The sequence below is a fragment of the Ceratotherium simum genome, chromosome 6, assembly GCF_057802395.1.
Source record: "Ceratotherium simum simum isolate JZ-2026a chromosome 6, ASM5780239v1, whole genome shotgun sequence".
In the NCBI taxonomy this organism is placed as follows: Eukaryota; Metazoa; Chordata; class Mammalia; order Perissodactyla; family Rhinocerotidae; genus Ceratotherium; species Ceratotherium simum.
In genome coordinates this window covers 17,744,018-17,768,910 of record NC_141905.1, presented here as the reverse complement: position 1 = coordinate 17,768,910, position 24,893 = coordinate 17,744,018, and the positions used below count along the sequence as shown (strand labels likewise).

Here is a 24,893-nt window from a genome sequence, read left to right as displayed (position 1 = left end):
TTGACCAAAAATATATTGACTAAATCTTTTTTGATTAATTATGTTGAACACTAAAATGTGATAGATTTCATGTTTGCATTTCAAAGCTTTGAAAGTGCAAAAAATCACAATTTAGGTTTCTAATGCAACTCTTAAAGAAAATGAGGATTTCTATTGGGCCACAGGAGCACCTGATCCTGGGGTTACACCTTTTAGGGAGCAGAAGGGACAACCAGGAGGCTTAACACTGGTTTTCACTGGGTTGTTTCCATAAGACAATTATAAGGCTTTGAAGAAATTCCTTCAAGAAGAAGGTGCACCACTGCCACAGCCACCTGAAAACTCAGTGGGTCTTAGTGGTGAGCAGCACTGTAGAGATGGCACCAACAGAATAAATCTGGTTGGGAGCTATTCCTGGAGGTGAGAGAGATGATAGAAGTGGGGAAACTTTGAAATGTTGTTGAGAGGACCAGCTTTTGGGCGTCGCCCGTTTGAGAATGATTGATAAGGGAAGCTGCTGCACCCCCAGACACAGAGTGCTTTATTCTACCAGTGGCAGATCCTAACGATCACAGTTATCACTGGGAGCAGCTTATCAAGTGTCAGACTGGGAAGGATGCAGCTGCTCTTCATCTTCATCCCTCTCTGCTATTGCAGCAGGAATTTCCTTTGATATCATGGGATAAAAAGCTAGCTATGGTTGGTCTTTTGATTTTCTTTCTCACTGTAAAGAGGTATTATAATTTCCTACCTGGAAAGCTATGGATGTTAGAAGGCTGGGATGAGGACTATTGAACTTTCCATTCATAGAACCCTTGTTTTTTTTTTTTTTTTGTGAGGAAGATTGGCCCTGAGCTAACATCTGTGCCCATCTTCCTCTATTTTGTTTATGGGACACTGCCACTGCATGGCTTGATGAGTGGTACGTAGGTCCGTGGGATCCAAACCTGCAAACCCTGGGCCGCCAAAGCGGAGCACGTGCACTTAACCACTACAACACCGGGCCGGTCCCCAGAACCCTTGTATTTTTATGTGGTTCTCAGAGTCTCATTGAAGTTTGTGAGCTTTGCAAAAGCGAATTATCCCAGCATAGTATATGATTCTATCTACATAAAATTCAAAAACTGGCAAAACTAATCTGTGGTGATAAAGGTCAGAAGAGTGGTTACCTTTAGGGTGTACAGACTGGGAAGGGGTGTAGGGGAGCCTTCTTTCTGGTGTGGTGGAAATATTCTATATGGTAATCTGGGTGGCAGGGTGTGTGTATGTAAAAGAGTGTATATGCATGTAAAAACTTATCAAGTGCTTTGCTGTATATGTTACACCTCAATTTAAAAATTTTAAAAAGATGGTCGTTGGGGGGAGGGGGGGTACTCCATATGGAGACATTGGTCCCTGGATGGATCAGGTTGTTTATGGAGGATGGTGACTGTCTAGGACCTATGGAAATCAGAACTTAAAATTAGCACTCTGCTTCCTTTGTTGTCATTGTCCTTGTTGTTCCATTGAAGTCCTGAATAGCAGGATCACTCTTAAACATAGTCCCATTTGTTTTGGATATCTAGATGTTTGTAAATAGAAGCACATCGCGTTTTCTCTTTTTAAAGGAATGCTGCCATTCTTCTCTTTTTGCAAATTAGACTCACTGATTTTGGTGCTGCTTTAGTGCTATCGAAGTTTTGAAGAAGTGTATGCTTAAAGAAAACCTCAGGTTTTGGCTATTTAAGTAGTGATGAGGACACCAAGACCACAGTAAAAATAACCAGGACTCTGTATATCACCTCTGTACCATTCCTTGCCATCATTTTATTACTTTCTAGTTTTCCCCCAGAAGATGGCAAAGGAGGTAGAAGAATGGTGAAGCACAAATTGGTTCACTTATAAGCTTTATCCATGTTAATTGCAAGTTTTTATGAAAGAAGCAGTCAAAACTAAGGCTTGAGGGTTTCTCTTTATTTAAATATCCGTGCTTCGATTAATTCCAAATAATCCAACCAACTTATTGTTGGCTGTAATTATGGATACCATTCTCTCTGTGACTTTTGGTCTTCAGAAAATTGCAGGTGCAAAGTGGAAGTTTGAAAAAATGTAGTTTATCAGCTTGTAATATTAAAAAATTTTTTTGTTAAATGCAAAGTACACTCAATACTTAGAGCCATACTTTTAATAGAAGGGGTGGGAAAAGGACTTACTTTCTGAATCTATTGACTATGAGGCATTCTGATCTGAGGACTCTAGACCTGGAGAAGGAGAGCGTGTCAGGGGTTGGAAGTAAGAAGGGGTGAGGAGCTGAGGAGGACCAGGGCCAGGCCGAAGAGAATGGTGTCCCAGGTAGGGTGGGGGTGTGACTTCATTTCCAATGCATAGAGATCACCTACGGTTTTGATACTATTTACTTCTTTCTTTTCTCTGACTCTGTTAGCACAGATAGTCAGGAGTTTGGCATGAAGTGCTTTATTCCATTTGGAACACTTGTATAAGCTGTTGACCATTCTTCACATGCTGCTGAGAAGGGTGGAATAGGATATTGATTATTCAGCTAAGCGAGTTCAGAGTATGTCTTTAGGTTCAGATATGTCCAGGCTATAAAATGGATGCATATTTTATTGTTCAAATTAAAAGGATTTCTGTCCATGTGAGCTTCCCTAAGTAAGGTTTTAGAGAAAAGTGAGTGCCCCAGGGATCGATACCCAGTTCCTCATTTTCCAAGACTTTTGTGCTGCTTGTGTTTCCATTACACTTGCTGCTAGATCTTTTCTATGCACTTGAGTTCCTTATTCTTAAAAAAAATCTTCGGGGCTGGCCTGGTGGCGCAAGCAGTTAAGTGCGTGCTCTCTGCTGCGATGGCCCAGGGTTCGCTGGTTCTGATCCCCGGCGCGCACCGATGCACTGCTTGTTAAGCCATGTTGTGGCGGCGTCCCATATAAAGTGGAGGAAGATGGGCACGGATGTTAGCCCAGGGCCAGTCTTCCTCAGCAAAAAAGAGGAGGATTGGCATTGGATGTTAGCTCATGGCTGGTCCTCCTCACAAACAAAAAAGTCTTCACAGAGCCACTCACATAATCCAGATAATTTCCCTGATAATAACTAGTCAGTTAAATGGGTTATACTATTGAGTTATATAACCCATTTGCGTTTAACTTTCTTAAAAAAACTGCCTTTAGACAAGAAAAAAATAAATTTTTACCAGAAATATCTCCATAAACTATTTAAAAAATACATTCTCATTGGTGTAAAATATCCATAAGGAAGTGAATGTAAGTCATAAGTGTACAGCTTGATGAATTTTTACGAAATGAATATACTCATGTTTCCTTACGGGCATGTAAGCTATTTATTTTTGACACCTATATAGGAGCTCTCTCTACTTAATTTTATTTTATTTATTTATTTATTTATTTATTTATTTTAATTTTTTGTTTATTGCAGTAACATTGGTTTATAACATTGTAAAAATTTCAGGTGTACATCATTGTACTTCTATTTCTGCATAGATTACATCATGTTCACCACCAAAATACTAATTACAACCCATCACCACACACATGACCCAATTATCCCTTTCACCCTCCTCCCTCCCCGCTTCCCCTCTGGTAACCACCAATCCAGTCTCTGTCCCTATGTGTTTGTTTATTGTTGTTATTATCTACTACTTAATGAAGGAAATCATACGGTATTTGACCTTCTCCCTCTGACTTATTTCACTTTGCATTATGCCCTCAACGTCCATCCATGTTGTCACAAATGGCTGGATTTCATCGTTTCTTATGGCTGAGTAGTATTCCATTGTGTATATATACCACAGCTTCTTTATCCATTCGTCCCTTGATGGGCACTTAGGTTGCTTCCAAGTCTTGGCTATTGTGACTAACGCTGCAATGAACACAGGGGTGCATGTACCTTTACGAATTGGTGTTTTCAAGTTCTTTGGATAAATACCCAGCAGTGGAATAGCTGGATCATATGGTAGTTCTATCCTTGATTTTTTGAGGAATCTCCATACTGTTTTCCATAGTGGCTGCACCAGTTTGCACTCCCACCAGCAGTGTATGAGAGTTCCCTTCTCTCCACATCCTCTCCAACACATGTTGTTTCCTGTCTTGTTAATTATAGCCATTCTGACGGGCGTGAGGTGATATCTCATTGTAGTTTTGATTTGCATTTCCCTGATAGTGATTTTGAACATCTTTTCATGTGTCTGTTGGCCATCTGTATATCTTCTTTGGAGAAATGTCTGTTCAGATCTTTTGCCCATTTTTTAATTGGGTTGTTAGTTTTCTTGTTGTTGAGATGCATGAGTTCTTTATATATTTTGGAGATTAAGCCCTTATCAGATGTATGGTTTGCAAATATCTTCTCCCAATTGTTAGGTTGTCTTTTCGTTTTGTTGATGGTTTCCTTTGCTGTGCAGAAGCTTTTTAGTTTGATGTAGTCCCATTTGTTTACTTTTTCTATTGTTTCTCTTGCCCAGATCAGATGGTCAGATGTGGTGTTTGAAAAGATGTTGCTAAGACCGATGTCGAAGAGCGTACTGCCTATGTTTTCTTCTAGAAGTTTCATAGTTTCAGATCTTACATTCAAGTCTTTAATCCATTTGGAGTTAAGTTTTGTGTATGGTGTAAGGTAAGGGTCTACTTTCATTTTTTTGCATGTGGCTATCCAGTTTTCCCAACACCATTTGTTGAAGAGACTTTCTTTTCCCCATTGGATGTTCTTGGCTCTTTTGTCAAAGATTAGCTGTCCATAGACATGTGGGTTTATTTCTGGGCTTTCGATTCTGTTCCATTGATCTGTGTGTCTGTTTTTGTGCCAGTACCATGCTGTTTTGGTTACTATAGCTTTGTAGTATATTTTGAAATCAGGGAGTGTGATACCTCCAGCTTTGTTCTTTTTTCTCAGGATTCCTTTAGCTATTAGGGGTCTTTTGTTGTTCCATATAAATTTTAGGATTCTTTGTTCTATTTCTGTGAAAAATGTTGTTGGAACTTTGATAGGGATTGCATTGAATCTATAGATGACTTTAGGAAGTATGGACATCTTAACTATGTTAATTCTTCCAGTCCAAGAGCACGGAATATCTTTCCATTTTTTTGTGTCTTCTTCAATTTCTTTCAGAAATGTTTTATAGTTTTTGGTGTACAGATCTTTCACCTCTTTGGTTGTTTATTCCTAGGTATTTTATTCTTTTTGTTGCAATTGTAAATGGGATGGTATTCTTAATTTCTCTTTCTGCTACTTCGTTGTTAGTGTACAGAAATGCAACTGATTTTTGTATGTTGATTTTGTATCCTGCAACTTTACCATATTCGTTTATTACTTCTACAGTTTCCTGGTGGATTCTTTAGGGTTTTCTATATATAAAATCATGTCATCTGCAAATAGTGACAGTTTCACTTCTTCCTTTCCAATTTGGATCCCTTTTATTTCTTTCTCTTGCCTTATTGCTCTGGCTAGGACTTCCAATACTATGTTAAATAGGAGTGGTGACAGTGGGCATCCTTGTCTGGTTCCTGTTCTTAGAGGGATAGCTTTCAGTTTTTCACCATTGAGGATGATATTAGCTGTGGGTTTCTCATATATGGTCTTTATTATGTTGAGGTACTTTCCTTCTATCCCCATTTTATTCAGAGTTTTTATCATAAATGGATGCTGTATCTTGTCAAATGCTTTCTCTGCATCTATTGAGATGATCATGTGATTTTTGTTCTTCATTTTATTAATGTGGTGTATTACGTTGATTGATTTGCGAATGTTAAACCATCCCTGCATCCCTGGAATAAATCCCACTTGATCATGGTGTATAATCTTTTTAACGTATTGTTGTATGCGATTTGCTAGTATTTTGTTGAGGATTTTCGCATCGATGTTCATCAGTGATATCGGCCTGTAGTTTTCTTTTTTTGTGTTGTCCTTGTCTGGTTTTGGTATCAGGGTAATGTCAGCTTCGTAGAATGAGTTAGGGAGCTTCCCCCCCTCCTCAATTTGTTGGAAGAATTTGAGAAGGATAGGTATTAAGTCTTCTTGGAATGTTTGGTAGAATTCACCAGGGAAGCCGTCTGGTCCTGGACTTTTATTTTTGGGGAGGTTTGTGATTACTGTTTCGATCTCCTTACTGGTGATTGGTCTATTCAAATTCTCTACTTCTTCTTGATCCAGTTTTGGAAGGTTGTATGATTCTAAGAATTTATCCATTTCTTCCAGATTGTCGAATTGGTTGGCATATAGCTTTTCATAGTATTCTCTTATAATCTTTTGTATTTCTGAGGTGTCTGTTGTAACCTCTCCTCTTTCATTTCTGATTTTACTTATTTGTGCCTTCTCTCTTTTGTTCTTGGTGAGTCTAGCTAAAGGTTTGTCAATTTTGTTGATCTTTTCAAAGAACCAGCTCTTGGTTTTATTAATTTTTTCTATTTTTTTTTGGTCTCTATTTCGTTTATTTCTGCTCTGATTTTTATTATTTCCCTTCTTCTACTGATTTTGGGCTTTGTTTGTTCTTCTTTTTCCAGTTCCTTTAGGTGCATTGTTAGATTGTTTATTTGAGATTTTTCTTGTTTGTTGAGATAGGCCTGTATTGCTATAAACTTCCCTCTTAGAACCGCTTTTGCTGTATCCCATAAATTCTGGCATGTCGTATTTTCATTTTCATTTGTCTCCAGGTATTTTTTGATTTCTTCTTTGATTTCTTCGTTAACCCAGTCGTTGTTCAGTAGCATTTTGTTTAATCTCCACGTATTTGTGGCTTTTCTGATTTTCTTCCTATAGTTGATTTCTAGTTTCATACCGTTGTGGTCAGAAAAGATGCTTGGTATTATTTCAATCTTCTTAAATTTATGGAGACTTGTTTTGTGGCCTAATATGTGATCAATCCTGGAGAATGTTCCATGTACATTTGAAAAGAACGTGTATTCTTCCGTTTTTGGATGGAATGCTCTGTATATATCGACTAGGTCCATCTGTTCTAGTGTGTTGTTTAAGGCCAATGTTTCCTTATTGATCTTCTGTTTGGATGATCTATCCGTTGGTGTAAGTGGAGTGTTAAAGTCCCCTACTATTATTGTGTTACAGTCTATTTCCGTTGTTATGTCTGTTAATAGTTGCTTTATATATTTAGGTGCACCTACATTGGGTGCGTAGATATTTACAAGTGTTACATCCTCTTGTTGGATTGTTCCCTTGATCATTATGTAATGCCCTTCTTTGTCTCTTTTTACAGTTTTTGTTTTAAAGTCTATTTTGTCTGATATGAGTACTGCTACCCCAGCTTTCTTTTCATTGCCATTTGTATGGAGTATCTTTTTCCATCCCTTCACTTTCAGTTTGTGAGTGTCTTTAGGTCTGAAGTGTGTCTCTTGTATGCAGCATATATATGGGTCTTGTTTTTTTATCCAGTCAGCCACCCTATGCCTTTTAATGGGAGCATTTAGTCCATTGACGTTTAAAGTAGCTATTGATAAGTATGTACTTACTGCCATTTTTTAACTTTTTTTTTTTTCCCTCAGTGTTTTAGTAGTCCTTCTCTGTTCCTTACTTCTATACAGAATTGATGGTCACTTTAGTTTGACCTCTGTCTGAAAGTTGTACTCTTTAACTCCCCTCCTCCCTCCTTTTATGTTTTTAATATCATATCTAAACTCTTTTTTGTGCATTTGTATCCATTACGTTCTAATCGTGGAAATAGATAATTTTTCCTATTTGTGGTCTTCTCTTTTCCCCTTAAATCAGTCCCTTTAACATTTCTTGTAGCACTGGTTTCTTGATGACAAACTCCTTTAATTTTTGCTTATCTGGGAAAATTTTGATCTCTCCTTCCATTTTGAATGATAACCTTGCTGGGTAGAGTATTCTTGGCTGTAAGTTTTTTCCTTTTAGCACTTTAAATATATCATGCCATTCTCTTCTAGCCTGTAAGGTTTCTGCTGAGAAGTCAGCTGATAGCCTTATGGGGTTTCCTTTGTATGTAACTTGACATTCTCTTGCGGCTTTTAGGATTCTCTCTTTATCTTTAATTCTGGACATTTTGATTATGATGTGTCTTGGTGTGGGCCTCTTTGGGTTTATCTTGTTTGGGGCTCTCTGTGCTTCCTGTACCTGGATGTCTGTTTCCTTCCTTAGGTTAGGGAAGTTTTCATCTATTATTTCTTAAAACAGATTCTCTGCCCCCTTGTCTCACTCTTCTCCTTCCGGGACACCTATAACACGGATGTTAGTGTGCTTGATGTTGTCCTAGAGGTCCCTTAGACTGTCCTCACTCTTTTTAATTCTTTTCTCTTTTACCTGTTCACCTTGGGTAATTTCTTCTAGTCTTCCAGCTCACAGATCCGTTCTTCTGTATCCTCTACTCTGCTTTTGAGTCCCTCTAATGAATTTTTCATTTCCAGTATTGTATTCTTCATTTCTGATTGGTTCTTTTTTATATCTTCCATTTCTTTGTTGACATTCTCACTGAGTTCATCTATTCTTCTCCCCAGATCAGTGAGCATCCTTAACACTCTTAGTTTGAACTCTCTGTCGGGTAGGTTGCTCATTTCTGTTTCACTTAGTTCCTTTTCTGGGGTTTTGTCCTGTTCCCTTACTTGGAATGTATTCTTTTGCCTCCTCATTTTGCCTCTTTCCCTGTGCTTGTGTCTACGTATTAGGTAGGTCAGCTATGTCTCCTGCTCTTGGATAGGTGACCTTATGTAAGTGATGCCTTAGGAGCCTTCCAGTGTGCTTCCCTCAGTTCTCAATGTTCCAGGGGTGGCCCCTATGTGGGCTACGTGTGTCCTTCTATTGTGGCCTGTTAGCTCTCCCTATAGGCGCCCAGGGAGGCTGAGTTATGCTCCTGGCCAGCTGTTGTAATGCTCAGCTGCTTGTAGTTGTTGTGGGCCCTTCAGTCTCTTTATCAGGTGTGGGGCACCCCAGCACAGTTGGCTGTAAGTTCTAATACCACATGTGTGTTGCAGTATTTCTTTTAACTGAGTAGGCCCCCAGCGTGGCAGGTTGTTAGGCTCAGGGCCTTACAATTGCAGTAAGCCTCTAGCCTATTATGTCTCTTGTCAGCTCTCTGAGGATTGCAGCTGGGTGGGGCTGGCCTCAGGCACAGGAGCACCCGATTGTTTCAGGCTTTGGAAGGTGGAGGAAACCTCCTATGTGGGTCTTTGAGAAGCACAAGTCTTCTGTAGCTGACAAGCCCTGCCGCCCACAGGTCCACACACACAGTCAACACAGTCCTGCCCCGTGTGAGCGCCCCGACCTCCCCAAGCAGACCCAGTCTCTCCATGGCGGGAGCCCCACACACTCCGCCGCCGCCCCACACTCTCCACCCGCTCCTTGTGCACACCCTGCCCCGCTCAAGTCAGCTCAGTTGCCAGGCTGCAGAGAATCCAGTCACCAAGCTATGCAGGCCCACACGTTGCCTGAGGGCTTGTTGTTGGGTGGGGCCAGTCTCTAGGGTGGGCTGCCTGCCCTGGCTGAGCTGGATTAAATCCGTGCTCTAGCGGGTGGAGCAGACCCTGGGCTAGCAGGCCCCAGGGAGAACTTCAATGGCGTCTGTGTCAGCATGCTCGCACCAGGCCACAACAATGGCCGCCGCCAATGTCCCAGTCCCTGGAGAGGTCTCACCCCTCACCGAGATGCACTCAGGGCCTATTAGGTGAGTCTCTTGTCACCAAAGCACTGTGCACCTTTCTTTCTGGTGATTTTAGGATGCTCTCTGAAACGGGTGAGTTTTCGCGCGGGCCCTTTAAGAGCCAGTTTTAGTTTCTTTGTGAACCGGGTTTTCTGGGGGTGCTCCCCAATGCTTTAGTAGCAGGCAAAGTCAGATATTATGCCGCTGGTCTCGATTGTGCTGGGTCCACAAAATGCCCACAGCGGGGGCGCTCCCCGGCTCAGGGCCCCGCGCCTCCAGGGAGGCTGCGTACCTGTGAGCTGCTCCCGGCGGCCGTGAAGCTGGCGGCTTGTGAAGGCGGCGTTTTTCCTCTCCAGAAGGGAGTCTCTGCCTCTTCTGCCTCAGTTAGGATTGTCTGTTGTTGCAGGAGTTCCTCTTATCCAGTTTTCAGTTCTGTCTCAGGGGTAATTTTTCCACGAGTAGTTGTAAATTGGCTGTGTCCATGGGAGGAGGTGAGTTCAGAGTCTGCCTACGCTGCCATCTTGACCCAGACCTCTACTTAATTTTAAAGTGAGACTGAGTTATATATTATTGATGCCCAGAAATGGGCACGCATCTTCTCGTGTCAGGCCATTGGTGTGGGAGGTTGAGTCAACCTGGCTGGGAATTGACCTGGGTTTGGGGGTTATTTCTGGTTCCTTTTTAAACCCCAGCAGTAGATCTTTGCTTGTATCCTGGGGGCAAGAGGAATTCCTACTCCTACCCCAGCAGCCATAGATTTGTTTCCTTGGCCCTGGGGTAAGAGAGTTTGCTGCCCAGTGTCTTAAGACCTGTGCTTTGTTTGAGAGAAGGGACGGGGAAGTGGACAGGGCTTCATGCCTGTCTCCTGGCAGCCCTGATCAGCTCCCACAGCCTTTGTTATCCTGAAAGACTCTACTGTCTCCTGCCCTGCCCCCAGTCCTTCTGGTGAGCTACATGGTGGAGGCTCAGGGAAAAGAGCTTCTGAGTGGGTGCAGACTTCCCTTGTGTCTGAGACTCCAGCTTTTGCAAATTGATACACTAATCTACACTTTCCCTTTAAGAATTCATTAAAAATTTAGTGGATTTCTTCTCACTCACTGGAATGGAAGCCTCCTCTCTCTTCTGTGCTCTGCTAAAGGTGAAACAGATGGTGTGTTTCCTCTCAACTTGGAGGCTCTTGTCACTCTTTGGTATTCAGTTTACTTATTTGACTGTGACCTCTGCTCTCTGATGGGCTCAATAAATATTATAATTTTGTAGATTATCCAACTCTCTCCTGTTGTTTGGGTGGAGTAATGTTCTCTTGAGTCTTTCTGTATCCTAAAGAGAAGTAGAACTTGGTTCTAAGTTTTGAATTGATGTTAATTTGTATTTGTTTTCGGTGTTGGCACATATTACCAACTTACCAAGAGGTGAGAGGTGATAAGTATTCTGACATACTGAAATCTTTTCTCCTTAGTCCTGTGGCCTCCCTGGAGTCCCAGCTTAGCCTGGTAACGACAGAGACACTGTCTTAGGAAATGTTATTGATCTTTTGATAATTGTGTGTAACAGGGGAACAAAGTGACATCTCCAGCTCAGCTCAAAGGAGTAAGCTTTACTGGTTAAGTAAGTTTTTATAGGTTACTGTCCTGTCTGTGTCATAATATCTTTGCTAAATGCCTTATAGACCAGGCCTGTCCTTATAAAAACCCACATCTCAGAACAAGAGAGGAGGGGGAGGGGGAGCAGTGGGCGCTACCCTAATTGAGTCCCACCCAGTGCCACTGTCTTCTCAGAGACTCGGCATTTTGTGATGACAGCACCTGCCGCTTAGCATTTAACAGTCTCTACCTCTACTCCCACCTACACCCATGAATCCAGCAGTTCACATTTGTCACCAAACACCTTCCCCACATCAAAGTGAGACACTACCCCAAGTTTCCTAGAAAGGAGAAAAGATAAAGAACCCCACCTTACTGTAGTGGGAGGCTGGAGAAAGCCTTCCAGTGAATTAGCATGCCATCCATGTGAGGACCTAGCCTTAGGAAAGGAGATGAAGGGCATTTAGAAAACGATATATTTGATAAAGCCCTTAGCTGGGATACAAACAGTAGCTGAATGCAAACCAAATGGATGAAGAGGGTTTAGGATATCTACTCTGGTTAAAATTCAAGATGTGATATACCTTTTTGATTAAAAAAAAAAAAAAAGGTAAGGAGAAAAATTGCCCAAGGTTGTCTGTCTGTAGATCTCTGCCCTTGCCAGGTGAGCAGTAAAGATAATCCCAGCCTACCTGCTTAGCTGTCTGTTTATGCTTGCCCAATATTATGAAAATTAAGACTTTTCCTATGAATTTGAAGACGTCAGTTATTTTATATTAGCACTAAAGTGCCCTGTTGGAGTTTTTTGATGTTTTGGAAGAGGAAGTTTGAGATTCTCTCATGTAGGCAGTGAAGAGCTTTTGAAGTGCTTGGCAAAGGGAAGTGATAGGATAAAATTTCATTTTGGAAAATCCACTCTGAAAGAGAATGGAGACTGGACTGAAAGCATTGTCTGCTTAGGAAGCTAAATGCTATTATTCAGGCAAAAGAAAATAAAGGTCACAACTAAGGCTAGGTCAGTGGGGATGCAGAAGGTGAGATAGAAGTGAGGATAACAGGGACAGAAATGATGGACTTAGAGATTGATAGCATATGGCAAGTGCAGGAGAGGGCTGGGGAGAGGATGATGTTCAAATTTATGACTTGGGTGACTGGGTGATCTTTAGGTAGTAATATCCATTAATTAGATGGAGGTAGTTTCCAGAATTCAGGAGAGGTTTGGGTTGATTACTGTTATTAAACTATAGGAGATAAGTGAAACCATGAATCAGTGCCATTATGCCCATTGATTAGTTGGGGTTCTTTGTCACAAGCAACAGATATCCAATCTGTTAATCATATGCAAAAAGGTAATTTCTGGAGCCAGCCCTGATGGCCTGGTGGTTAAAGTTCAGCACTTACCACCTTGGCATCCTGGGTTCGCTTCACAGTCGTGGAACCACACCACCTGTCAGTTGCCATGCTGTGGCGGCGGCTCACATAGAAGAACTAGAACAACTTACAAGTGGGATACACAACTATGTACTGGGGCTTTGGGAAGCAAAAAAAAAGAGGAAGATTGGTAATGGATGTTAGCTCAGGGCGAATCGTTCTCTGAAAAAAAAAAAAGTTAATTTCTGGAAGAGCACCAAAGACTCATATAAACTATGAGAGGCCAAATGGCCAGACCTGAAAGATGGACATGATGCTGGGGCTCCAGATACTAGGAAGCAGAGACCACAGCAAGGTTCATACCTAAGAAGAAGGCCTGCAACTGATAAGTCTGATATCCAGTTTGTTCTTCTGTCTTTGCTTCACTTGCTCAAGATTTATAAGCATCTGATTGGCTGAATCTAGGTCACATGATCTCCCTCTGGCTACATCAGGAGAAGATATTAAAGAATCTTGTGCCCCTGACTTAGGTGGTTGGAAGCTACGGTGAGAGGCAAGTGCATAATATTGCCTTCAGTCAAGATTATAGGCAGTGGGAATTTCCCCCCAAATGGATTTTGGGATAGTAATAGAGGGGATGGATGCTGGAAAACAACAGAAGAGTCATTATACCTAAGGAAGGTGTGGTCAATGAGGAAAAAAAAAGGCTAAAAAATGGATGGAGGGATGGACAGACTGATGCACAGACATGTGGAATGTAAAGGAACTGGTATAGGAAAATGAAGAAGAATCAGAAAGATATAAGGAGGACAAATAAAAGAATATAGGGTTACAGAAGTGAGGAAAGGAAAAAGTGATAAAAAAGCAGGACTGGTTAATAACATTAAATGCAGTTAAGGAAGGTGAGGAATAAAGAACATCTGTTTGGTTTGTTAGTAGATTATTGGATCTCGGAGCACCCGCGCTCCATTATCCACTGTAGAGTTTGGAATGACAAGCATATCCACTCTTCCCAATCTTTGTTATGATGCTTCCATTTCTTTCAAGTTACTAGGATCCAAAAGTGTTTGCTTAGAACATCAAGCTAAATAAATAAATACTACTTCCTGTCTAATTGGCTTGGACACTGGTATAATTAAGCATTGTTGGGAACTTTGTGAATCCCTATTGCAGAGAAGAGGTGAAGTCTCAGCTCGTGTTAGAAATGTCTTCCTAACATGGAGTAATGAAGCATGTGTGTCACAGAGAGTTGAGGAGAGTCATTGCCACAGCTGAGAGATGTCAGGGTATATAATCACAGTCATTGCTCAGTTCCTGCTCCTGACACTTATTATGGGTTCACTTGCGGGAGAACCACTTACAGAAATCAGTGTGAATCCTGTTTAGAAGAATGGTTCACTTAAGCTCTTTTGAGACTGAACATTTTCTGAAGCAAGGCAGAGCAAGATAAACTCAGGGAGGAAGAAGGAGCCAAGAAGCTATGGAAACCATCAATAGCTCAGAGGTCAAAGGTCACAGTGGCTATTTTTTTTTCATCTTTGTAATATTCTTTTGAAATTGTCAAAATATTATATTAAAATCAAGCAATGCACACAAAGGGTAACGTAAAATACACCTGCCTAACTTTCTGAAACTACTCCTTAGAGGTAACCACTGTTTATATATTGGTGTGAGCCTAACTAGTTTCATTATGGGTATTCGTACTCAAATGCCATACATTCACCCATGTGTTTTTTACTAGAATGGGATCATAATTTGCACCTTGTTCTGCAGCTTGCTATTTTTCACTTAGTAATACAGACGTGCACACACACACACACACACACACACAAACACAGTATTGTTGATATCTTTCAATGCCAGTGCCTGTCAGTCATACAGTGAAATAGCAGTATATGAATGCTGAACTTATTTCCATTTAACTGTTTGAGCTGGAGAAAAGGATACACAGAAAAAGGCAAAGAGATACAGAGATACATCACAGAGAACAGGAATGAAACAGGACTTAACAAGTTTTGCTGATCCTCTAACCGTTTTGCTCTGTACGCTCTTCCGTGAGTGGATCTCTGTCCCCACATACTTCCAAAGTGTGCACACTTCGCCACACTGAGTTTGATTCCCCCATTCAAAGATGGATTCCTAAGCCGGATTCCTAAGCATAAGCCAACTCCTTCATTTGACTCTCACCTGAGGAAATAGCAATCAGATGTAATTTGGACTAAATCAAACCTAACTCCTACACAAGATGTGTTGCCGTGGGTCCCCTGTTTGCAAAGTACTGCCATTTATTTAAGCCTCTCCCTGTTGAGGGACAATTAGGTTGTTTCCTGTTTTTTATTATTATTGCAATTTCTACAGTAACCATCCTTGCATATTTATGTTGTGGATGGATTTGTCTTTGGTTTTTCTGTGAGATAGATACTTAGAAATGCAATTACTGGGTCAAAGGGAGTGCACATTAATATTACTAAGATACTGTCGCTATAAAATGCCTTGCAAAAAGTGTGTACTGATGTACAACACTTTCACCAACTATACATGAGGATGCCTAGTTCTTCATGTACTGGATAGGCCATAAACATATTTTTCATTTTTTTCCTCCAGTTGCCACCACTGAGAATCCTTTGACTAGCTGTCGCATTGTGCTTGCATTTAGCGTAGGCAGTTGGAACAGTTAGGGGAATGAGCTGTTCTCTTTCCATGCACCTTATATGGTTGTAGCTAAGGTGCTGAGTCCCTGTGAGCATGCCTTTCTCTCATTTTTGTAACTATGGTATTTCTGCCCGTCGGTGATTCTATTGATATTTCAGTTATTCTTCACAGCACATTAGGACCATTTTCTAGAAACTCATTTTTATCTGAGCTGTTGTGATCTTGTATTGTAACTTTGTTACTGGAATAAGTGTGCAGATTTAAAATCTCATAACTAAATTTGCTGGGAAGAGGTAAGAGATATGTCTTTAAAGCTACTCTATAGCAAATGTCACTGAGTAATTATTTATTTAGTTTGAATCCGTCCCATTAGACCAACCCTGTTCAGGGAACCTCCAGAAAGGCAGGAATCATCATGCTGTGCATTTTTGTACCCTAGCATCTGGACCAGAGCTTGACACATGGTCTCTGCTCACAACGTATTTGTGGAATCAGTCAGTCAATTAATTACAGCTTTGTGGGTTTTTAAAAACCAGTTATACCACAATGTGGACACCTAAATGATTATCATAGTTGCACAGTGGTCAAGTTGAGAGCCATCTCTAATTACAACCATGCTGCCATTGCTCTGACTCTTATTAGAACCCCTTTGGGGAAATTTCCTTTATAAATTGCATCAAAAGAATACTTTTCTTTTGATTATCATCGGGGTGGCAAATCATTAACCTTTGAGGCTAGATTTTTTTTGGCAGCTTTATTGAGGTATAGTTGATATACAAAAAACTGCGCACATTTAACCTGTACAATTTGATGAGTTTGGACATAAGCATATACTGTGAAACCATCATTCTCGTGCCTCTTTGTTTTATTTTGTGGTGAGAACACTTAATGAGATCTACTCTCTAAACAAATTTATACAATATATACAAATTTAAACAATAATACACAATACTATATTGTTAACTATAGGCACCCTGTTGTGCAGCAGATCTCTAGAACTCATTCATCTTGTATAACTGAAACTTTATACCCACTGAACAGCAACTCCCCATTCTCTCTCCCTCAGCTCCTGGAAACCACCATTCTATTCTCTTCTTCTATGAGTTTAGCTATTTTAGGTACCTCATATAAGTGAAACCATGCATTATTTGTCTTTGTCTGGCTTATAGCCATACAAGCATAATATCCTTAGCATAATATCCTCCGGGTTCATCCAAGTTGTCACAAATGGAAAGATTTCCTATTATTCACAATAGCCAAGATGTGGAAACAACCCAAATGTACATTGACAGGTGAATGGAGGCTAGATTTTGTTTTAGAAAATAGACAAACATCATGCTGAGGTAATTCTGGTGATGAAAATGAGAAACTGTAATGGATAATGCTCTGTGACATCTGAAACAAACCCTGCCTCTAAAGCAAGACTCTTTATCTCACTTGACTCATAAACTGATTCAAAGAGTGATCTATAGATCTCCATCAGTTATCATTAGTTCAAAGAGAATTTGGTAGTTTTCTGAGTGAAAAGTGATGAAATAATCTTGTTCACAGATGTTTCGCCAATTTGAAAAGTAAGATTCCACATAATTTTTCCATAGTATCATTAAATTCTTAATTATTTTGTTCTTTAAAGCTCAGTTAGTCAATACATAAATCATGTTTAGTTAACAAAATGCGAATAGATTTGGCCAATATGTATATGTGTCATTTTCTAGTTATTATTGCTAAGATGGCATTTTTCATTGTTTCCATCGTGTAGTAGTATATCCCTGATTTAAAAAAATGGGTCAGTGATGCAACTCTGGTTCACCAAAGTGTAGAAGCTTAGATAAAGGAGTCATAAATATTACAGTTTAGGATAACCTCTTGAATTTAAAGAATACAGAGGACTCCGGTGCAAATATAGACTAACTTTGTATGGGCTGGCCCATGTGTATCTGGTAATGTGATAACTTTACATAAGCAAATGAAAGGAAAAGTATAAAAAGATGAACCTCAACAAATAGCTAAAAATTGAAATTTATTCTATAACTAATCCATTTGCCTTTAGGCACAAGTGTATTGTGATGAAACTTTACAAATATTGAGATTTTTTAAAAATTTAGCTTCAATTTTTATTTTTTCCTTATTTTCCTTTGGGCGTTCCTCCATAGTCTTTTTTTTTTTTTTTTTTAGCTTCCTGAGTTGAACACTTGCTTCATCTATTTCTAAACTCTATTCTGTTTTAATACATGTATATAAGGCTCTAAGTACCAGTCTGATTACATTCCATGTTTTGATATGTGGTGCTTATGTTGGCATTTAATTATAGATATTTCCCAATTTCCATTGTAGTTTCTAGTTTTCACTTTAGTTTCTGCGTCCAGGCTTCCACATCTAGTAGGAAGTGTGACAACTTAAGCCTCATACCCCCAAAAGTTTAGCTTAGGGGTTCCAGTTCCTCAGGGTTGACCCTTTTTTTCACCCACAGTGTGGGGCAGGCATCCAAAGTCTGGTGTTGGCCAGTTTCAAACAAAGTGCACTGACCTCTCATAAATCAACTGTTACCAGAGAAGCACAAGATATGTTTTTCCAGTGTGAGAAGGTTGAATTTTGTTGCTAATGGCAGAGAAGAGATCAAAGCTCTGGAAGCATCATCAGTGCCCCTCTCATTGCAGAAACGGGTACAAGTCATACCATTGCGAGAAGCTTGTAAAACCAGCTGCAAAGTTAATGATAAGTTATGTTTTTATGGTTATAGAGGGAACAGAAGGAACTGTGGCAAAATTCCTTGGTTAAAGGACTCTGTTGGAACTTGTGTGATATTAGTAGCGTATAATTAGAACAGTTGCTATCGGTTGTACATCCTCAGAGGTAAGTTGCTTTGACTGGGATGAAACCACCAATGTGCAAAGTCTGAATTAGTACACCTGCACACCTATAGGAGGGGCGTAGGCTCAGTGGGTTTTTGTTGTTGTTTTGTTCATAACTGAAAATCCCTACAAGTAGAAGAGGGTTTTCATTTGGTTAATGATTATGTTGTGAACTCTGATGCAGACCAGAAAAGGTGATTCAGAGTCAATAACGATGGAGTGCCAGTGAAATGTGCAAGCAGAAAGGGCATTGCTTTTGGACTAAAAGCCTTTGCCCCTGAACAGCCAGGCTGCATGCAGCCTTATTCCCAGAGCATAGACTGTGGTCCACAGTATCTGCCTCCAGACTGTGATTCAGCATGAAGGAAATAGTGAAAATTACTAACTCAGTTACATTATAGAGAATAAGTATACTTCTTTTCAGAGGATGTTTAAGAAGAAATACACAGCAAGTACAAAACCATTTTTCCACAATGTCTTTCTGGCTATTGAAAGAAAGATTTTTTTTTTCTTTCACTTTTTGACGTGATACTTTATTTTTTCCCCAGCTTTACTGAGCTATAGACATGTAACACTGTAAATTTAAGATGTACCAGGCGATAATTTGATACACGTATATATCGCGAAATGATTACCACAATAATGTTAATTGGCACATCCATCACGTCACAAATTACAACTTTTTTCTGTGTGGTAAGAACATCTAAGATCTACTCTCTTAGTGAGTTTCAAGTATACAATACAGTACTGGTAACCGTAGTCACCATGCTGAATATTAGATCTCTAGACCTTATTCATCTTATCACTGGAAGTTTGTACCCTTTGACCAATATCTCCCCATTTCCCCATCCTCCTTCCCCTGGCAGCCACCATTCTGCTCCGTTTCTGTGAGTTTGACTTTAGAAATGGGGATGAGGTCAAGTGCTTCTTCATGAGACCAATAGTGCCTGGAAAAAAGATTCACCAATAGATTGCTCGGGTTCTATATCTCAGGGATAAATTCAGCATTTTGAATAGCCTGGATGTACTACTTTGGGGCTAACGTATGATAGCTTTTAATTTTGAAGATAGGTTTTCAGAATTTCTTAAGGAGACCAAACTGTACTACATACAATCTGATTGCTGAATGTTGGACTATTTCTCAACAGTCACTGGTTTTCTTTAATAGTTGGAGTAAGAAATTTATGACTATACAAATGCTGCAATGGAAGAAATACTGGACAGAACCACTTTGCTCCAGTGCAGGAAAGAGTGGCATAGGAGTCTCTGTGCCACAACTCCCAAACTTCAACTGTTGAAGGATACTGGCTGTTCTGTTGATGTAGTGTCTATCAAAGGAAAGATTTCTTCAGTGAGACATCTCTCCATAAAATTCAGGATCCATCTTCAGTTTGAATATCCAGAACTATGTAACAGAGCCAGCCTACTCTTGTCAGCATTCAAAATGGCCTATAATTGGCATTTTTTGGACCCAGCACAATCGAGATGAGTGGCATAATATCTGACTTTGCTTGCTAGTAAAACATTGGGGAGTACCCCCAGAAAAGCTGGTTCACAAAGAAATTAAAACTGGCTCTTAAAGGGCCCATGCACAAATTCACCCATTTCAGAAAGCAACCTAAAATCACCAGAAAGGTGCACAGTGCTTTGGTGAAAAGAGACCCACCTGATAGGCTCTGAGTGCATCTTGGTGAGAGGTGAGACCTCTCCAGGGACTTGGACATTGACGGCAGCCGTTGTTGTGGCCTGGTGTGGGAGTGCTGACACAGACACTGGCAGATGCCATTGGAGTTCTCTCTGGAGCCTGCTAGCCCAGGGTCTGCCCCACCCACTAGAGCACTGATTTAATCCAGCTCAGCCAGGGCAGGCAGCCCACCCTAGGGACTGGTCCCACCCAACAACAAGCCCTTGGGCAACTTGTGGGCCTGCTAAGTGAGCTGCCTGGATTCTCTGCAACCTGGCAAGTGGGTCCACCTCTGTGTGGCAGGTCGTGTGCAAGGAGCGGGTGGAGAGTGTGGGGCAGTGGTGGAGTGTGTGTGCCTCCCGCCTTGGAGAGACTGGATCCACTTCAGGATGCTGGGGCGCACACACGGGGCAGGACTGTGTTGACTGTGTGTGTGGACCTATGGGTGGTGGGGCTTGTCAGCTGCAGAAGACTTGTGCTTCTCAAAGACCCAGATAGGGGGTTTGCCCCACCATCCAAAGCCTGAAACAATCGGGTGCTCCTGTGCCTGAGGCCAGCCCCACCCAGCTGCAATCCTCAGAGAGCTGACAAGAGACCTAAAGGCTGGAGGCTTATAGCAATTGAAAGCCCCTGAGCCTAATAACCTGCCACTCTGGGGGCCTACTCACTTACAAGAAATACTGCAACACAAATGTGGTATTAGAACTTGCAGCCAACTGTGCTGGGGCTCCCCACACCTGAAAAGGAGACTGAAGGGCCCACAACAACTACAAGCAGCTGAGCATTACAACAGATGGCCAGGGGCATAGCTCAGCCTCCCTGGGCACCTACAGGGAGAGCAACCATGCCACAACAGAAGGACACATGTAGCCCGCATAGGGGTCACTCCTGGAATGTTCAGAACTGAGGGAAGCACGCTGGCGGGCCTCATATGGCATCACTTATATAAGGTCACTTCCCCAGGAGCAGGAGATGTAGCTGATCTACCTAATACATAAACACAAGCACAGGGAAAGAGGCAAAATGAGGAGGCAAAGGAATACGTTCCAAGTAAGGGCACAGGACAAAACCCCAGAAAAGGAACTAAGTGAAACAGAAATGACCAACCTACCCGACAGAGAGTTCAAACAAAGAGTGTTAAGGATGCTCACTGATCCGGGGAGAAGAATGGATGAACTCAGAACGTCAACAAAGAAATGGAAGATATAAAAAAGAACCAATGAGAAATGAAGAATACAATACTGGAAATGAAAAATTCGCTAGAGGGACTCAAAAGCAGAGTAGAGGATACAGAATAATGGATCTGTGAGCTGGACGAAAGACTAGAAGAAATCACCCAAGCTGAACAGATAAAAGAAAAAAAAATTAGAGTGAGGACAGTCTAAGGGACCTCTGGGACAACATCAAGCGCACTCACATCCATGTTATAGGTGTCCCAGAAGGAGAAGAATGGGACAAAGGTGCAGAGAATCTATTTCAAGAAATAATAGATTGAAAACTTCCCTAACCTAAGGAAGGAAACAGATATCGAGATACAGGAAGCACAGAGAGCACCAAACAAGATAAACCCAAAGAGGCCCACACCAAGACACATCATAATTAAAATGTCCAGAGTTAAAGGTAAAGAAAGAATCCTAAAAGTCACAAGAGAAAGACAAGTTACATACAAAGGAAACCTCATAAGGCTATCAGCTGACTTCTCAGCAGAACCTTACAGGCTAGAAGAGAGTGGCATGATATATATATTTTTTTTTATAAAGATTTTATTTATTTTATTTTTTCCCCCCAAAGCCCCGGTGGATAGTTGTGTGTCGTAGCTGCACATCCTTCTAGTTGCTGTATGTGGGACTCGGCCTCAGGATGAACGGAGAAGTGGTGCCTCGATGCGCACCCGGGATCCGAACCCAGGCCGCCAGCATCGCAGCGCGCGCACTTAACCGCCAAGCCACAGGGCCGGCCCGACATGATATATTTAAAGTGCTAAAAGGAAAAAACCTACAGCCAAGAATACTCTATCTGGCAAGCTTATCATTCAAAATGGAAGGAGAGAGAAAACGTTTCCAGACAAGCAAAAATTAAAGGAGTTTGACACCAAGAAACCAGTACTACAAGAAATGCTAAAGAGATTTATTTAAGGCGAAAAGAGAACACAAATAGGAAAAAGTATCTATTGCCATGATGAGAGGGTAATGGATACAAATGTACAAAGAAGAGGTTAGATATGATATCAAAAACATAAAAGGAGGGAGGAGGGGAGTTAAAGAGTAAAGCTTTCAGGCAGAGGTCAAACTAAAGAGACCATCAACTTTATAGGTTCAGATAAACGTGGGTTACTGTATATGGACCCCAGGGTAATCACAAACCAGAAAACTATGATAAATACACAAAAAACTAAGAGAAAGGAACCCAAACATAATACTAAAGAAAGCCATCAAACCACAAGGGAAGAGAGCAAGAGAAGAAGAAAGGAACAGAGAAGAACTACTAAAACACCGAGAAAAAAAAGTTAAAAAATGGCAGTGAGTACATACTTATCAATAGCTACTTTAAACATCAATGGACTAAATGCTCCCATTAAAAGGCATAGGGTGGCTGATTGGATAAAAAAACAAGACCCATATATATGCTGCATACAAGAGACACACTTCAGACCTAAAGACACTCACAAACTGAAAGTGAAGAGATGGAAAAAGATACTCCACGAAAATGGCAATGCAAAGAAAGCTGGAGTAGCAATACTCATATCAGACAAAATAGACTTTAAAACAGAAACTGTAAAAAGAGACAAGGAAGGGCATTAAATGATCGAGAGAACAATCCAACAAGAGGATGTAACACTTGTAAATATCTATACATCCAACGTAGGAGCACCTAAATGTATAAAGCAATTATTATCAGACATAAAAAGAGAAAGAGACAGTAACACAATAATAGTAGGGGACTTTAACACTCCACAGATTACACCAATGGGTAGATCATCCAAACAGAAAATCAATAAGGAAATATTGGCCTTAAATGACACACTAGAACAGATGGACTAGTAGATAGAGAACATTCCATCCAAACACCGAAGGATACACATTCTTTTCAAATGCACATGGAACATTCTCCAGGATTGATCACATATTAGGCCACAAAACAAGTCTCCATAAATTTAAGAAGATTGAAATAATACCAAGCATCTTTTCTGACCACAACAGTATGAAACTAGAAATCAACTATAGGAAGAACATCAGAAAAGCCACAAATATGTGGAGATTAAACAAAATGCTACTGAACAACGACTGGGTTAACGAAGAAATCAAAGAAGAAATCAAAAAATACCTGGAGACAAATGAAAATGAAAATACAACATGCCAGAATTTATGGGATACAGCAAAAGCGGTTCTAAGAGGGAAGTTTATAGCAATACAGGCCTATCTCAACAAACAAGAAAAATCTCAAATAAACAATCTAACAATGCACCTAAAGGAACTGGAAAAAGAAGAACAAAACAAGCCCAAAATCAGTAGAAGAAGGGAAATAATAAAAATCAGAGCAGAAATAAATGAAATAGAGACCAAAAAAACAATAGAAAAATTAATAAAACCAAGAGCTGGTTCTTTGAAAAGATCAACAAAATTGACAAACCTTTAGCTAGACTCACCAAGAACAAAAGAGAGAAGGCACAAATAAGTAAAATCAGAAATGAAAGAGGAGAGGTTACAACAGACACCTCAGAAATACAAAAGATTATAAGAGAATACTATGAAAAGTTATATGCCAACAAATTGGAGCATCTGGAAGAAATGGATAAATTCTTAGAAACATACAATCTTTCACAACTGAATCAAGAAGAAGTAGAGAATTTGAATAGACCAGTCACCAATGAGGAGATTGAAAGAGTAATCAAAAACTTCCCCAAATAAAAGTCCAGGACCAGACGGCTTCCTTGGTGAATTCTACCAAACATTCAAAGAAGACTTAATACCTATCCTTCTCAAACTCTTCCAAAAAATCGAGGAGGGGAGGAAGCTCCCTAACTCATTCTACGAAACCGACATTATTCTGATACCAAAACTAGACAAGGACAACATAAAAAAAGAAAATTATAGGCCAATATCACTGATGAACATCGATGTAAAAATCCTCCACAAAATACTAGCAAATCGCCTACAACAATACATTAAAAAGATTATACACCATGATCAAGTGGGATTTATTCCAGGGATGCAGGGATGGTTCAACATCTGCAAATCAATCAACGTGATACACCACATTAATAAAATGAAGAATAAAAATCACATGATCATCTCAATAGATGCAGAGAAAGCATTTGACAAGATACAGCATTGATTTATGATAAAAACTCTGAATAAAATGGGTATAGAAGGAAAGTACCTCCACATAATAAAGGCCATATATGACAAACTTACAGCTAATATCATCCTCAGTGGTGAAAAATTGAAAGCAATCCCTCTAAGAACAGGAACCAGACAAGGATGCTCACTCTCACCATTCCTATTTAACATAGTATTGGAGGTCCTAGCCAGAGCAATCAGGCAAGAAAAAGAAATAAAAGGGATCCAAATTGGAAAGGAAGAAGTGAAACTGTCACTGTTTGCAGATGACATGATTTTATATATAGAAAACCCTAAAGAATCCACCAAAAAACTTTTAGAAATAATAAACAAATATCGTAAAGTTGTAGGATACTAAATCAACATACAAAAATCAGTTGCATTTCTGTACACTAACAACGAAGTAGCAGAAAGAGAAAGTAAGAATACAATCCCATTTACAATTGCAACAAAAAGAGCAAAATACCTAGGAATAAACTTAACCAGAGGTGAAAGATCTGTCCACTGAAAACTACACAACACTGCTGAAAGAAATTGAAGATGACACAAAGAAATGGAAAGATATTCCGTGCTCTTGGATTGGAAGAATTAACATAGTTAAGATGTCCATACTTCCTAAAGCAATCTATGGATTCAATGCAATCCCTATCAAAGTTCCAACAACATTTTTCACAGAAATAAAACAAAGAATCCTAAAATTTATATGAAACAACAAAAGACCCCGAATAGCTAAAGGAATCCTGAGAAAAAAGAGCAAAGCTGGAGGTATTGCACTCTCTGATTTCAAAATATACTACAAAGCTATAGTAACCAAAACAGCATGGT

General features: G+C 40.2%; 1 protein-coding gene across 1 annotated transcript in view; it reads left to right on the top strand.

Moving 5' to 3' along the window:
• The window catches only part of SLC35F3 (solute carrier family 35 member F3), a 414,606-nt gene that overhangs the window by 15,981 nt on the left and 373,732 nt on the right, over nucleotides 1-24,893 (top strand). The window lies entirely within an intron of this gene.